This window comes from Erinaceus europaeus, chromosome 17 (genome assembly GCF_950295315.1).
Source record: "Erinaceus europaeus chromosome 17, mEriEur2.1, whole genome shotgun sequence".
Taxonomy (NCBI): domain Eukaryota; kingdom Metazoa; phylum Chordata; class Mammalia; order Eulipotyphla; family Erinaceidae; genus Erinaceus; species Erinaceus europaeus.
This window is the reverse complement of record NC_080178.1, coordinates 75,058,629-75,076,238: the sequence shown is the minus strand read 5'-3', so window position 1 is coordinate 75,076,238 and position 17,610 is coordinate 75,058,629. Positions and strand designations below refer to the sequence as shown.

Genomic DNA, 17,610 nt, shown 5'->3' with positions numbered 1-17,610 from the left:
GTACCACAATGGAGAAATTACTGAAAGTAAAAATCAGCAAACATTTTCCCAGATATGAGAGGGAGACTGGGGCAGTCAACTGTACATACAATCTTGTTCTAATTAGTCTACTCTTTCAACTATACCAACTTTCCCCAGAACGCCTCTATACAGCTAATCACTCAAAATCTTCCAGTAAAAAAGATTAAGCTGGGGCCAGACAGTGGTGCGCCCAGCAGAGCACACTTGTTACAGTTCACAAGGACTCGGCTTCAAGCCCCAGGCCTTACCTGCAGGGGGGAACCTTCACAAGTGGTGAAGTAGTGCTGCAGATGTCTCTCCCTTTTTCTCCCTCACTATCTCCCCTTCCTTGTTGATTTTTCTGTTCTTCTTTTTTATTTTTTTAATTATCTTTATTTATTGGATAAAGACAGCCAGAATTTTCAAGAGGGGAGGGGCAGGTAAAGAGAGACAGTGAAAGAGAGATACCTACAGCCCTGCTTCATCACTCACAAAGCTTTCCCCCTCCAGGTACAGACCAGGAGCTTGAACCTGGGTCCTTATGCACTGTAATATATACGCTCAACGTGGGTGCCACCACCCAGGCCCCTCTGTTCTTATCGCTATTGGACAAATAGTTTTTAAATGATTAAATAATGTCTACTTAAAGATAGCCTAGAATATTTTCCTGCAACTGAGAATGTCTAATGCATACATGGTATATTCAGTCAGAATAGAACTGTGGGTCAGAGAGATAGCTCACTGAGTAAGCAGGGAACCTGCCTTGTCATGCATGTGGCCCTGCTTTGAGCATCAGCACCGCACCACATGGGACATGCTACATGCAGTCCTGGAGGAATGGAGCTGTGGTGTCTTTCCCACACTCTAACTGAATGTAAAAGCGATGTATGACAGTGAGACCACGCATCTATACAATCTGCGTTTAGAACAAATAAAAGAGCAGAATCACTGAAAGAATGAAAAATCTATCTCAGAAATATTATCTTGTCCATGCTTGCACGTCAGAAGATTAATCTAGTTAAAGGTATGGGCCTAGACTTCCACTGGTCTCTTTCCGGATAGACTAAAGAGGAAATTAATATTTCTAACACCGTGTGTGTCTATGGATTTTCATTAGTAAGTCGCTGAGGCAAAACTATGACTTATTATTTTTATTATGACTATTACCATATATGGGTGGGTAATACATAAATACAAAATCTTCAAATACTAATTAACCAAAAGGTGACTATGGAAACTCTAACTAATGGAGGCTGGGTAGATAGTTCACTGGGAAGGAGTCGTCTTGCAATGTACGCAGCTTGGGTTCAAATGCAAGTATCACTTGGTGGCACCGCCACAGTTCTGGGGGAAGCTTCAGTACTGTGGTGTCTCTCCCTCTATGTATGTGTCTCTCTCTCTGTGTCAATCAAAATTTAAAAAAACAGCCAGAATTTTAAGAGTAAAACTGAAAGTAGTTATATAAAGCTAATTGAATAAAGTTAATAAATGTTTCATTGACTTAGAATAAAGAATAGCCTTCTCTCTCTTTCTTTCTTTCTTTCTTTCTTTCTTTCTTTCTTTCTTTCTTTCTTTCTTTCTTTTCCTTCCTTTGCCACAGGGGCTTTTCACTAGGGCTTAGCATCTGCATGGTTTCACTATTCTGAAAAGACTTCTTATTTTTCTTTTCCTTTTTTTTCTTTAGAGGCCAAGAAACAGAGAGGGGAAATGAAATAGAGGCAGCACTGTTTCACTGCTCCTGAAGCTTCCTCTTTGCCAGCCTCAGTCCTCACACATGGGAACGTGCATACTCTACCAGGTGAGCTACCTATGGTCACTATGAATATTTCTTTAATTGCTTAGGTTGTAGTGAAAGATGAAGTAGTAAAAGCAACTTCATCTTACCTCCTTTCCCATGAAACAATAAAGAGAATGAGAAAGTGGGGGAAGGAGGGTCTTCATTTAAGCAACTAAATACCTTACAAAATCAAACCATGGGGGCAGGTGGTAGCGCACCTGATTAAGTGCATGTAATACCATGCATATGGACTCAGGTTCAATCCCCCAGTCCCCACCTGCAGGGGGGAAAGTCTCAGGAGTGGTGAAGCAGGACTGAAGGCATCTTTCTCTCTCTCTCTCTCCCTCTCCCTCTCTCTCCATCTCTTTTCCCTCTCAGTTTCTCTCTGTTCTATCAAACAAATTTTTTAAAAATCTAACCACAAAATAAAGTTTATCTGTCAAAGAAGAGAAAGACAACAATAGTTACACAAGGAATCTGCAGGGGAAAAGTGAAGAGAGAAAACAATTATGTAGATAAAAGTTTTACTATATACTATAAAAATTTTGTTTTAACAATTGAACTGCCTCATAGAGTTATGATTAATAAAAAGTCTTTAGGAGTAGGCAATATAGTTCACTTGGACAGTGTGCTGCTTTGTCCTGTGTGCAATTCAGTTTGTCAAGTATATTGAAATCTAAACCAAAATAAAAGAGAATACTATAAGCTGATAACTACATCTCCTTAGAGCAAGAACCGCCTCCCACAAGCAAGAATAAATTATCCAAGGGTAAGTGCTTCAGTCTGAGAGGATATCAGACAATTCTTTAAGTGATTAAGTGATAAGATTCAGGGGCGTGAGCGACAAATAGAACTAGAAAGGAATATTCCTGAACTGACCCAGTTTCACAATGAGGAACTGAAGGTAAAGTAGAGATGAGTAAGGAAGAAACACGTAGATGCATCTCCTTGTCTATAATCTGATCTCCTAAAATGCTGCCTGGGGTGAGAGAAAGGAAGTAGAGATGGCCAGATCACAGAACAGATAGCCAAGACTGACGGTGTTTTACTGTAAGCCACACCAAATTTCTAATGTCAGTAACTAAAGAGAGGCAAGGGTAAAAAAAATATTTTTAAATAATTAATTAAGATTTTTCAAGACAACAAATACCAATGTTGAAACTGCTAGAATGATCTTGTGTCAGTCTCTACTACCCCTTATAATATTTGGTTTTCAATAAATAGTTATATCCAATACCAATACGCCTTCACCTGAAATTTAACAATAAGAAGGGACTTAACACTGGATCTATAAATACAAACATAATCATAAAACGAGATGCTTAAGAACAGATAACACATTAAAAGAATAATCACTGATGCCCCTATGGAAGGAAAGAAAACCTACATTCCTCCTCAATCTCGAATAAAAATTGCATCATCAGGGAGAAGGGGGCTTCGAGCTTATCTATCAAAGAAGAGAAAGACAACAGTAGTTGAAAAGTAATCTGCAGGAAAAACATTGGAAGAGAGAAAATGAATTGTTGTGTAAATAAAAGTTTCATTATACAGCATAAAAATTTTGTTTGAACAAGAGTTATGATTAATAAAAGCCTTTAGGAGCCGGCAAAGTCATCCACTTGGACAGTGTATTGCTTTGTCCTTTGTGCAACTGGGCTTGAGCCCAGCTGCCACCAGCCTGAAGGAAGTTTCAGTGCTGTGGTCTCTTTCACCATCTCTCTACCTTTCTATCTCTATTTTTAAAAAGCCAAACCAAAATAAATAAATAAACCCTCTAGAAAGAAATGGTAGAAGTGAATAAAGAGCTCTTGAGAGAAAATGGAGAACTAGAAAAGCAATGGAGATGCAACATATTACTGATTCTGAGGAAGAAAAAAAATTTTTTAAGGACCTTCACACACACATCCAAATCTACTTAAATATATGAGTGGTTCATGTCCTCAGGAAAATATACAACATGACAAACAACGAAGGAAAAAAACATATACTGATAAATTTTGTGCTCTAAAAGCTTGTATAAAAAGAAAATTATTGTGCGGGGGTAGATAGCATAATGGCTATGCAAAGAGACTCTCATGACTGAGGCTTCGAAGTCCCAGGTTCAGTCCCCTGCACCACCATAAACCAGAGCTGTGTGGTGCTCTGGTATTTCTCTCTGTGTCTTTCTCTCTCTTCATCTCTCTCAAAAATAAAATAAATTTTAAAAAAAAAAGAAAAGAAAAAGAAAATTATCCACAAAATTGGAGTTCAAAGGGTCAATGCAGAATTCAGTATGGTCTTTAAGCTACTTAAGGTTAAATGCCTGAGAGTCTACAAAAGTTTGCAAGTAAGTGTAACCCAATAATGTTATAGCCAGTCAGACTATCTTTTGAGTATACAAGTAACAAACAGAAAATAGATACATAGACAGACAGACAGACAGACAGACGGGTGGACTGGGCAGTGGTGTACTTGCTTGAATGCACCCTTTGCCATGTTCAAAGACCTTGGTTCAATCCCTGGTCTCCACCTGCAGGGTGGGGAGACAGTTCACCTGGGAAGGTGCCTGGTCGACCAATGGTGCCTGGACCATATAGGAGCACCAAAGAAGGCTCCAGTGGAAGCTTGATGAATGATGATGTGGTGCTACAGTATCTCTGCTCTGCTCTCTCTCCCTCTCTCTCTCACATATATATGAATTTAAAAACCTCAAAGGAAAAAAAAAGAAACCACTGGGAGCTGTAGACTCATTCATATGTAAAGCTCAATAATGCAAGAAAAAAAAAGACAAAGAAGAAGAAGAAAAGAAGGAAGGAAGGGAGAAAGGAAAAATAGAAAAACAAAGCCAAACTGTTGCTAACATTTTGTAAAAAGGATGAAGGCGACTGGGGACAGAACTCTGGTGGTGAGTATGGTGTGAAACTTATACCTATAATCTTGTAATCCCATTAAACCATTATTAAATCACTAATAAAAATAAGTTTAAAAGAAAAAAAAAATCTGTGACAGAAAGAACCTAAAATAAAAGACACAAAACTATAACTGACACCCCAGAAAGGAAAGTACTAAGATACTATGATGAGTTTATTCACAGTAGTCTACATGCCCACCGACAGATGACTGGAGAAAGACGTCATAGACCATGTATTCAATGCAACATGACTCTGCAATCTATACTATGACGAGTTTATTCACAGTAGTCTACATGCCCACCGACAGATGACTGGAGAAAGACGTCTTAGACCATGTATTCAATGCAACATGACTCTGCAATCTATACTATGACGAGTTTATTCACAGTAGTCTACATGCCCACCGACAGATGACTGGATAAAGACGTCATAGACCATGTATTCAATGCAACATGACTCTGCAATCTATACTATGATGAGTTTATTCACAGTAGTCTACATGCCCACCGACAGATGACTGGAGAAAGACGTCATAGACCATGTATTCAATGCAACATGACTCTGCAATCTATACTATGATGAGTTTATTCACAGTAGTCTACATGCCCACCGACAGATGACTGGAGAAAGACGTCATAGACCATGTATTCAATGCAACATGACTCTGCAATCTAAGAAGATGACATTGGGTCCCTAGGAACAAAATGGGGGCTGGGTGGTGGCACACCTGGTTGAACACACATGTTACAATGTGCAAGGGCTCAGGTTTGAGCCCCTGGTCCCCATCTGCAAGGGGAAGGCTTCACGAATGGTGAAGCAGTGTTGCAGGTGTCTCTCTGACGTTCCCTCTCTATCACCCCTTCCCTCTCTTTTCTGGCTGTCTCCAATGAATAAATAAAGATAATTTTAAAAAATTTAAAGGAAAAAGGCAGGTTGAAGTAGAAGCGATTATATTTAGTGTAGCAAGTAAGTAAGTGAAGACAAGTATCAGCTGGCTTTGCTCATATGCATAATATAGAAACACATAAGGTTGCAAAGTAAAAAAAAAAAAAAAAGTAGCTAACCTGTCCTTGGGACTTTGTGAGAGTTATGCTATCTTGGGGGGGGGGGGTGGATAGAACTTTAGCAATAACTGAGAAGTGGATCTATACACCTGTAATCTTACAGTCCTGCAAAACATTATCAAATAAAAAAACATTATCAAATCACCAATAAAACATTTAAAAGCAAAAAAAATTTATAGTGACTATTATGCACATCTACATGAAAACAAATTGGAAAAACCTGAGGAAATAGGCATATTCTCAGAGTCATACAACCTTTTAAGACTGAATTAAAAAGAAATAGATAGCCCAAAGGGCCCAGGTGGTGGCACACCTGGTTAAGTGCACACATTACAGTGCACAAGGACTCCAGTTTAAGCCCCTGATTCCCACCTGCAGGAGGAAAGCTTCACAAGTGGTGAAGCAGGGCTGCAGGTGTCTCTCTGTCTCTTTCCCTTTCTATCCCCCCTCCCCTCTCAATTTCTCTCTGTCTCTATCCAATAATAAATAAATAAAGTTAGATTTTTAAAAAGAGCCTGAATGGAATCAATCACAATTGCAAAAATTAAATCTAATAAATTTATTAGTGAAGTTACTTGGTCTTAGGCTTCTGTTCCCACATTGACTTTTGCTTATAGACAGAGACAGAAATTGAGAGAAAGAAGGAAATAGAGGAGGAGAGAGACAGACACCTGCAGCACTGCTTCACCACTTGCAAAGTTTTCCCCCTGCAGGTGGGGACTGAGGACTTGAACCATGTCCTTATGCTTTTGTTACATGTGCGCTCAACCAGATGTGCCACCATCTGGCCCGTTACTCCCCCTTTTTAAGATCTATACTACTGATTTCATGTGAGACAAAGTGAGTTTTGTATTCAAGAAAGAGAGATGCCAAAATACCACTCCAGTATCGCAGTGGAAGTGCAGTGTTCTGTTTTATCTACTATTTCACTGCTGCTCCATAAAAATTTTAAAGAAAAGCATCCAGGGGGTCGGGTGGTGGTGTACAGGGTTAAGTGCACATAGTACAAGTGTAAGGACCAGTGCAAGTATCCTGGTTATTTAGTTAAAAAGAAAAGGGGAAATTGTCGTATGCTTTACAATGATTTGTCCTAGCCCTCCCCACCACCCCCCCCCCAAGAGAATTGGATCAGGCCTGCTAATTTCGCGGGCCTGCTTGGCCCCGCCCCAGAGGAACCCCGGGAGAGGGTTCCTGAGTTCGAGAGTGACAGAGTTAGCCAGAGTTCCTGAGTTCCTGAGTTCCTGAGTTAGACTGAGTTCCTGAGTTCCTGAGTTAGACAGAGTTCCTGAGTTAGACTGAGTTCCTGAGTTAGACAGAGTTCCTGAGTTCCTGAGTTCGAGAGTGCCAGAGTTTCAGAGGGTTCCCGAGTACGAGAGTTGGAGAGTTCCTGAGTTCCAGAGTAAGGGAGAGGGTTCCTGAGTTCCAGAGTAAGGGAGAGGGTTCCTGAGCTCCAGAGTAAGAGAGAGAGTGCTTGCGCCGCCGCAAAGAGACAGCCGAGTTCTGTTTGGTGACTAGTCTGTCCCAGTTTGTGAATCGTTGTTCCTGAATAAAGAAACACAGCTGCCCTGCCCAGCCGTTGTCTCCGCGTCTCTGTTACCCGCCCGTGAAGCAAGCCAGCCCGGCAAGAGCCTCCGAAATTTTAACAACAGATTTCATGTGAGACAAAGTGAGTTTTGTATTCAAGAAAGAGAGATGCCAAAATACCACTCCAGTATCGCAGCAATGGAGTTCAAACCAGGAGCCTCAGGCATGGAAGTGCAGTGTTCTGTTTTATCTACTATTTCACTGCTGCTCCATAAAAATTTTAAAGAAAAGCATCCAGGGGGTCGGGTGGTGGTGTACAGGGTTAAGTGCACATAGTACAAGTGTAAGGACCAGTGCAAGTATCCTGGTTCGAGCCCCTGAATCCCCACCTGCAGGGGGGTCATTTCACAAGCGATGAAGCAGATCTGCTGGTGTCTCTCTCTCTCTCTCTCTCTCTCCCTCTCTATCCTCCCCTCTTCACCTCCCCTGTCAATTTCTCTCTGTCCTATCAAAAAAAAAGGAATGGGGAAAAAATGGCTACAGGAGCCATGGATTCATAGTGTAGGCACCAAACCCCAGCAGTAACCCCTGGAGATAAAAAGAAAAAAAAGAAAGAAAGAAAGAAAGGGAAGGAAGGAACCCATACTACTCAAACTCTTCCCCAAAATCAAAAAGGGTGTGAGGGGAGGCGCACTCCTAAACACATTTTGTAAGACCAGTTATCACTCTTGATTCCTAAAACAGAAAAGGAAACCATAGACCAATATTCTGTATAAGCATTAATGGGGGGGGGGGGGGCTCAACAAGAGAGTAATCCATCATACCAAAATGAGATTCAACTATTATTCCTTAAAATATCTCTACTGGTATACTTCAGGTTGTCAGGAAATAATATCACACAAAAGCTAAAATTCAGGAGAGGAGAGAGGGAGAAGAATACAGAAGCACCACAGAGGCTTCCTTTGGAGACCTAGTGCTCTCCTGTGGTTCTGAGCTCAAATCCAGAACATTGAGCTGGTGAAGTATGCTGTCTCCTGATCGTTAGAATTCGGTCTTCTAATGTAAAAAACAAAACAAAAAAATTTTTGAAAGAAATGATTTCCAAGGTCTCCCTGCCTCTCCAATGATAGGCAGGAAATAGGCCCTAGAAATACAGGAAGCCCACACTGACCGTAGGAGGCACACTGACAATCCCCTCACAACCACAGCAGCAGTTCCAAGAGCCAAGCTAGAGGTGTTAGTGAAGCTTCATCCATATCCATCACACTTTCTTTCAACTGGAGCCTTGGTGTCACACTCTTTTCAACCTTCTACAAAAACCATATTAGTGGAACCACAACAAAGCTAAAGTCCTGGCACTAATGTCCACTTAGTTGACAAAAGGAGAGAGGTTTCTGTAGATTTAGATTGAGTACCAACTAGTCACAGACTATAATTTAGGATCCAGCTGAGGCGTGCCAATGCTTTGTATAACTAGTGATTCTCATAATGATTGACCTGTGTGTTGCAGAACAACAGAGTATTAGTGATTTACTTTTGAGGCACTGATGTTTGCTCACTGAATGTGTTCTCACCAGGATCTTCTGCAGAATAGATATGCCAAGGAGCATTTTGCAAATTGGTAGAGCCTAGCTCCCAAATAATGATGTTTTTAAATCTATCTGCAAATTCGATTTTAAAAGTTTTGCCAGTTGATGAGCAACTCTGCAGGTAGATATAAAGCAGACAGAGTGTATGTAGTGAGCAAAGGTATTATTTGTGCCTATATTCCAAATAGTAAATTAAGAAACCAATTCCTTCATTCTTTTTTTTTCCTATTTCTATTGAAGCAATATTGGATTACAAGACTATGTTTGAAGCTAACCATTTCACCTCTTTTTAAATGTGTGTTGCCGCAATTTGCAAAAGTGTCAATTGCCCTCCATAAAGTCCATAGAGCATCCTTTCTCCTCCTCCTCCCAAACCCCTTTCGGTAACCTCAGTTCTGCTTCAGAGTCATACGGCTGGCTATCATCTGTGTCTGTTCTTATATTGTATTTCCTTCTTAATATTTTATTATTTTTAACCAAAGAAAGGAGAGGGGAGAGAGAACTAGAGCATCACTCTGATACATGCAATACTTGGGATTCAGCTCGAGACCCCATCTTTCAAGTCCAATGCCCTGGCCACTGCATCACCTTCCAGGCCACTCTTTGATACCCTATACATCAGTAAGATAGTACAGATTCTGATAAGCTTCTGGCTAATTTTGCTTACAACATAGCTCCATCCCCCTCATAGCAGAAGACATGATCTTATTCTTTCTTACATCTGAGTAGTAATCCATTGTGTAAATATACCACATTTTTTAATTCGTTCATTTACCTTTAGGTACATGGGTTGTATCTTGGCTGTGGGTTTGTTTGGGCCACCAGGGTCATTTATCACTGAGGCTCAGGGCCAACACTCTTTTCTCTCTCTGAGAGAAAAAATGGGGGAAAGGGAGAGGGGAAGAGAAGGAGCCACCTGAAGCACTGTTCCTTTGCTTGTGAAATGCCCCCCTGCAAGTAGGATCCTGGGGATCAGGATTCCAGACACCAGACACTTGGCTGCCTGGCCCCCATAGCTTGGTTATTGAAAGTAGGGCATCAATGAAAACAGGTATACATATATCACTTTGGATCAATGGTTTTGTTTTCTGTGGATACATACCTAGGAACTGAATTAGAAGTCTATTTTCAGAAATCTTCATACCATCTATCATAGAGGCTGGGTCAATTTACACTCCTACTAACAATGTACTAAGGTTTCTTTTTCTCCACATCTTTGCCGGCATTTGCTTCTACTCGTGTTGTTGTTGGCCATTCTCACAGGTGTGAGGTGTTATCTCACTGTTGTCTTGATTTGCATTTTTCTGCTGAGAAGAGATAATGGACATTTTTTTCATGTGCTTATTATATGAATTTGTTGATTAAATGTCTGTGTAGTTCCTCTCATTCTATAATGGAGCCACCTGTATTTCTGCTGTAGAATTATGTGAGTTCTTAGTACCTCTTGGATATAAACCCTTTGATGTATGGTGTCCACAAATTTCCTCTCATTCAGTAAGATGTCTCTTTGTTTTAATGACAATTTCTTTTTTTGTACATAGATTTTTCATTGTTATGTAATCCCATCTGCTAAATTTTGATTGTTTCCCTTGTTGGACTTGACTTCCTGAAGATATCTCTAAAGTGAATGCATTGTCATGGAGTGTTCTGTCTATGCTTTCTTCCATATATTTTATAGATTCTAGTCTAATATTCCAGTCTTTAACCCATTTTGAGTGGACATTTGCACATAATGAGACATAGTGATTCAGTCTCAGTCTTCAACATATACTTGACCCAGTTTTCCCAACCCCATTTACTGGAGACACTTTCTTTCTTCCAATGTATTCTCCTGATGCCTCAATCATAAATGAACTATGCCTATTTGTGAGGGTTTATTTTTGATCTCTTAACTCTCTTCCATTTACATTTATGTTTACTTTCATTATAGTTGCACTGTTTTGATTCCTTTTTTAAAAATTTTTTTACTAGATAGAGATGGCCAAAAATTGAGAGGGAAGGGGGTGATAGAGAGGGAGAGAGATAGAGAGATATCTGCAACACTACTTCACCACTAGTGAAGCTTCTCCCCTGCAGGTGGAGACCGGGGGCTTGAACCAGGGTCCTTGCGTGCTATAACACATGCGCTTAACCAGGTGCATCACCACCCGGCCCCACTGTTTTGATTCCTATAGCTTTGTAGTATAGTTTGAAATCTATACATCTTGCCTTTGTTCTTATTCTCTTTTCTTCAGCATCTCTTTTATAATTGGTAGTCTTTCCTAGTTGCAAATAAATTATAATAGTGTTTTTCTATTTTTTTTTGTATTATCTTTATTTACTTATTAGATAAAGACAGTAAGAAATAGAGGGAGGGGGAGACAGAGAGGCAAAGAGACAGAGAGACACCTGTAGCACTGCTTCACCACTTGCAAAGCTTTCCTCCTGCAGGTGGAGACAGGGGCTCGAACCTAGGTTCTTGCTCACTGTAACATGTGCTCAACCAGGTGCTCCACCACCCAGTCTCCCCACTGGCACTATTTCTTAAACCTCAGTTTCCTTTCAGTAGTGTTTGTTCCATTTCTTTAAAGATGTCATTGGAATTTTGGTAGGAATTTCACTGAATCTTTCTTAAAATATAATTTGCTTTTTATTTTTTTAAGATTTTATTTACTAGAAAGATAGGAGGAGAAAGAGAAAGAACCAGACATCAGTCTGGTACATGTGCTGCCGGGGGATTAAACTCGGGACCTCATATTTGAGAGTCCAATGCTTTATCCACTGCGCCACCTCCCAGACCACTTAAAATATAATTTCTAACAGTAGTTTAATAATAGTTCATAAGATTGTAAGACCACAGGGATATATATACAAGTCCATACTGCATCTATCACCAAAGTTCTGTGTTCCCCACTCTGGTAACCATGGTAGTTCTCACAAAGTCTTAGAGACAGTTCAGCTATGCCTTTTGATAATACTGAATTTCTATAATACTTTAGGCTGGTGTTCATTTCAATTTTGTTAATTTTGCAGTACATGAGCATGGGCTATCCTTTTGTTTCCTTGTGTCTTCTTCCATTTCCTTTAGCAGTGACTTAGCTTCTTGTGTGCAAGGCTGTCACTTCCTTTGCTCAATTTCACTTATTCCTAGAAACCTAATTAGTTGTCTCCAACATGTATATGATTTCATCAGTCAAATACATTACATGAACTATAAGGATTACCTGGCTATCTACCTCATTCTTTATCCAGTATTATTAGTGGGATTGGTTTTTGATTTCTTCTTCTAGCTCACTGCTAGTATATAAGAATGCATCATAGACTTGTTTGTTAATTCTGTGGCATGCCCTTTATTATACTGACTTGTTTCTAGGAGTCTTTAGTGGATTCTTTAAGCTTTTCATTTTTGAAATACTTGTAAATGTTTTCTCTTTTTTTTCCCTAAGGACCCTATCTAGACTTTCTGAATATTGCTATTTACCCTTTCAAAGAACCAAATCTTAGTTTCATTGATTCACTGTGATTTTTGTTGTGTGTTTTAATTTCATATATTACTGCTCTTTCAATTTCATAATATTTATGGCTCCTCCTCTTCTTCTAACTTTGTAGAGTTAAATTGTTAAACTAAGAAAAGTTTTTATTTCTGGGAAGCCCGGGTGGTGGCACACCTGGTTGAATGCATATATTGCAATGTTCAAGGATCCAGGTTCGAGACCCCGGTCCCCACCTGAAGGGGGAGAGTTTTGCAAATGTTGAAGCAACTGCAGGTCTCTCTCTCTCTCTCTCTCTCTCTCTCTCTCTCTATCTATCTATCTATCTCTCTCTCTCTCTCTGTCTCCCTCTTTTCCTCTCTCTCCCTCTTCCCTTGATTTCTAGCTGTCTCTATTCAATTAATAAAGATAATTTTTAAAAGACATTTATTTCTAACATGAGTTTTTTTATTTGTTTGTTTCATAAAATTATAGATAGCTTGAAAAATTATCTTAGATTGTGTCTCTTGGGACAAAATGGATAGACTGGAGGTTACTATGCTTAGTGAACTAAGTAAGAAAGTGAAAGACAACTACCGGATGGTTTCACTCATATGTGCACTATAGAGAATTGAAGTATATGAACTTACAAGAGAAGAAAAAGTAACCAGCCTGTCTCTAAGAGCTTGGGAGACCTATAGTGGTTATCACTGCTGGGGAGGTGAGTTGGGCACAGGGAAAAGGACTGTGATGGTGGGAGTGGTTTAAAACTATACACATATTATCTCATAATTCTTGTAAATCACTATTAAATCACTAATTTAAAATTTTAATAATAACTTTACATGCTAAATAAAAACTACATGGGAATATATATAATCCAGGCATTGGTAATTTTGTTCTAGCTGCAAAAACTGCCTAACCCTGTTCGGAAGTCATAAGCCCTTTATTTTAACAGGAGCCAGACAGACAAACATAACCAAGAAAGAACTCCCCTTAAAGAAGACATTGCAAAGCAAGCATCTGTTAATGTCTTCTTTTCTCAAAATATTTGGTTAGATAAGTTGTTTTTATTACTTTAGTCTAGGACTTGATCCAAGTATATTTCAACTGCTACAAGTTAACTTTGCAAATGTTACTTTCCATCATGCTGGCATCCTGTTACTCCCCAGGTCACCCGCACATAAGGGGACTATTATCGATTGTGAATGCACAACAGGTGGGTCACATCAAAGGGCACACTAGTTTTGTTCACAGGCCCAGACACAAGGTTTTCATTACCCTTAATAAAAACAGAAGCTAGTAGTAAAAACATATCCCTGAAATAGCATCTCTCTCCATTCATACGGAGTCTACCATTTCTAACTGCTGTTTCTGCTTATAGTAGCATGAAGATTTTGTGCTGTTACCTAATCAGAATGGTATAAATCAGACTTTCACAAACAGATTCTTACAGCAATTGTCTGAGCTGTTAAGTTAAACTACTGATTGACAAGTCACCCAAAACAAACATGTCCTACATATTTTAGCTAGGCAAAACTTTAGTCGGCAGTGTAGATAAGAAATTTAATGAAATAGTTAATCAAGAAGACTTCAGAAATCAATTATAAAACTCCATTTATATCCTGTTGATCTAAAACAGAAATACTATCTAATTGTAATGGAACATGAACAAAACATTTATTTGTTAAGCAACCCTATTGCTCTGTACAGTTAGAATTCCTTTTTTAGGGAGTCGGGTGGTAGCGCAGCGGGTTAAGCGCACATGTCACAAAGCACAAGGACCTGCCTAAGGATCCCGGTTCGAGCCCCCGGCTCCCCACCTGCAAGGGAGTCGCTTCACAGGCGGTGAAGCGGGTCTGCAGGTGTCTGTCTTTCTCTCCCCCTCTCTGTCTTCCCCTCCTCTCTCCATTTCTCTCTGTCCTATCCAGCAACGATGACATCAATAATAACTACAACAACAATGAAAAAAAAGGGCAACAAAAGGGAAAAATAAATAAATATTTAAATTTTTTAATTCCTTTTTTAATATTTACTTAGTTATTGTTTATTAGATAGAGGCAGAGAGAAATCGAGAGAGGAGGGGAAGAGGGAGAAGAAGAGATACCTGCAGCACTGCCCCAACATTCATGAAGCTTTTCCCTGCAGGTGGGAAACTGGAGCTTAAACCTGGGTCCTTGCATGTTGTGATGTACACTCAACCAGGTGCTACTGCCTGGCCCACAACAATTATAATGTCTTAATTGTATCTATAGTCCCAGTTAGAATCTGAAAGCTTGTCCAATAAACAAACTTTATTTTTAAAACTGTGATAAATTCAATGGAGTGTCTGGGCCAGCATTAGGAATCAGTAACTAGTAAATGATCATGAAGAATAATATCAAAATCTCACATAGTCTGCTATCTCTGCTACTGAAAAAGTACAGTATTTTATTTTCAGGTAAAAATCACACAAGAAAGCTGTTGAAAACAAAACTAGAGTTCTGGGGAGTTAGCATAATGGTTATGTAAAAATACTTTCATGCCTAGGGCACCAAAGTCTCCAAAGTCAATCTTGAGCACCACCATAAACCAGAGCTGGTAGGGAGGGGGAGAGAGAGAGAGAGAGAGGGGGGGGGGAAGAAGAAGGAGAAGGAAGAGGAGGGGAGGCTAAGGGGGAGGAGGGGGGGAGAAGAGGAGGAGGGAAGGAGAGAGGGAGGGAGATGAAGGAAGGGAAAGGGAGGGGAGAAGGAAAATAAAAAGAAACTTAGAGGCAGAGACAGCTAACTTCATAGAACACTTGACTTCCATGCATGAGGCACATAGCTCAAGCTCTGACACCATACAGGAGAGCTACACACACACACACACACACCACACACACACACACTAGGCACAACTACTGAGCACCTATTACTAATAAGCCAGACAATGTAATTTATTAAGGAACTCTACATCTCAAAAAGTAGGCCAGTTTGAGTACTTTCTTTCTTTTTTTTTTTTTTACTTTGTTTTAAAAGGTTTGATTTATTAATTAATGAGAAAGCTAGGAGAAGAGAGAGAAAGAATCAGATATCACTCTGGTACATGTGCTGCCAGGAATTGAACTCAGGACCTCATGCTTGAGAATACGATCCACTGCACCACCTCCCGGGCCACTTGAGTACTTTATTTCTACATACTAACATCAGAAATGAATTTAGCTAACTAAAACTGAATGCAGGTGCAATCTTCTTAGAAATGCAGTGGCTAGGGGCAGGGAAAGGATCACCCAGAGGAGTACACTTTGCCATGCATAATGCCCCCAGTTAGAGTAGGGGGGAGTTTCGAGGGCAGTGAGACACTGTTGTGGTGACTCTCTCCTCTGTTTTTCACTCTCCCTCTCTACCTTTTTCTCCTACCTTTTACTCTCTATCTAGAGAGAGAGAAAGAGCGATAGATGGAGAAGGAGAGAGGGCACCAGAAAGGGTGAAATCATGCAGATGCAGAAGTTCAATGACACATGAAGCAAAAAAATGAAAAAATTATTGACTAAGAAGTCTGTATACATAGCCAAAATTTAACTGTGTGGAGAGCAGTCTGGAGAACTCTCAGAAGGCTAGAAATGGACTTACCCTATGATCCTGCAATTCCTCTCCTGGGGATATATGCTAAGGAACCAAACACACCCATCCAAAAATATTTGTGTACACCTCTGTTTATAACAGCACAATTTGTAATAGCCACAACCTGGAAGCAACCCAGGTGTCCAACAACAAATGAGTGGCTGAGCAAGTTGTGGTAAATACACACAATGGGCTACTACTCAGCTATTAAAAATGGTGATTTCACCATTTTCAACCCATCTTGGATGGAGCTTGAAGAAATCATGTTAAGTGAAATAAGTCAGAAATAAAAAGATGACTATGGAATGATCTCACTCACTGGCAGAAGTTTAAAAACAAGATCAGAAGAGAAAACACTAAGTAGAACTTGGATTGGAGTTGGTATATTTGCCCTAAAGTAAAAGTCTCAGTGGGGAACGGGATGGCAGAGGAGAACCTAGTGGGAGTTGTATTGTGTGGAAAACTGAGAAATGTTATGCATGTACAAACTATTCTACTTACTATCAACTGTAAAACATTCATCCCCCAATAAAGAAATTTTTTAAATTTAACTGTAATTTAGCAATATCACTAATTTTAGCCTCTATTTTACTTTTTTCACAGTAGCTTATAAGATTGTAAGATTACAGTGTCTATTCCACATGAAACCCACCACCAAAGTCCTGTGTCCGCACCCTCACATCAAAGATAACCACAATAGGTTCTTACAAGTCTTAGAAGCACTTTGCTTGCTTCTGTTTTGTTTTATTTTTCAGGTTCATGTTTATCAGTTCTCTAGATTTCACATCACTGAAACCATCCACTACTTGTCTTTCACCTCTCTACTTATTTAACTAAGCATAATAGCCTCCAGTTCTGTCCATTTTATCCCAAAGGACACAATATCATCTTTTTGACTATAGAGTAATGTTCCGTTGTAATACTCCAATAACTTCTTTAGCCAGTCATCTGATGATGGACATTTAAGCTATTTCCAATCTTTGGTTATTGTGAATAAAGCAGTTATAAACATAGGGGTGCATATGTCCCTTTGAATTTGTGTTTGCATGTCCTTTGGTTAAATGTCTAAGAGTGGTATTGCTGGATCATTAAGTAATTCCATTTTTATTTTTTAAGGACTCTCCATATAGTCTTCCAAAGGGACTGCACTAGTTTGCATTCCTACCAGCAGTATAACAGTTCTTTTTCTCTAGAACCTCTCCAACACCTGTTGTTTCCTGACTTGGTGATGTACGCCATTCTTTCAGGTGTGAGATGGAATATCAGTGTAGTTGTAGTTTTAAAAAAAAAAAAAAACTTTATTTTATTTTATTTTATTTTTGTTGTTGCCCTTGTTTTTATCATTGTAGTGGTTATTATTGTTGTTGTTATTGATGCCGTTGTTGCTGGATAGGACAGAGAGCAATGGAGAGAGGAGGGGATGACAGAGGAGGAGAGAAAGACAGACACCTGCAGACCTGCTTCACAGCTTGTGAAGCAACTACCCGCAAGGTGGGGAGCCAGGGCTTGAACCGGGATCCTTGCGCTTTGCACCGCCTACGTTTAACCCGCTGAACTACTGCCTGACCCCTGAATTTCAGTGTAGTTTTAACTTGCATTTCTCTAATGTTTAAGTGAAGTGGAGCATTTCTTCATGGGTCTGTTGGTCATGTGTTCAGTTCTTTGGCCCACTTTTTTATTGGGTTGTTCTTACTTCTTCTGTAAAACTGTATGAATTCTGTATAAATGTTTG

General features: G+C 39.6%; 1 protein-coding gene across 14 annotated transcripts in view; it reads right to left on the bottom strand.

Moving 5' to 3' along the window:
- SOX6 (SRY-box transcription factor 6) overlaps nt 1–17,610 on the bottom strand; it is a 586,459-nt gene that overhangs the window by 503,237 nt on the left and 65,612 nt on the right. The window contains exon 2 of one of the 14 annotated variants that reach the window (XM_060177099.1): nt 9,948–10,152. The exons of the other annotated variants lie outside the window; for them this stretch is intronic. The gene's annotated coding sequence lies outside the window, so the exon portion shown is untranslated. The remainder of the gene's footprint in view (nt 1–9,947; nt 10,153–17,610) is intronic. 14 annotated transcript variants of the gene reach the window in all.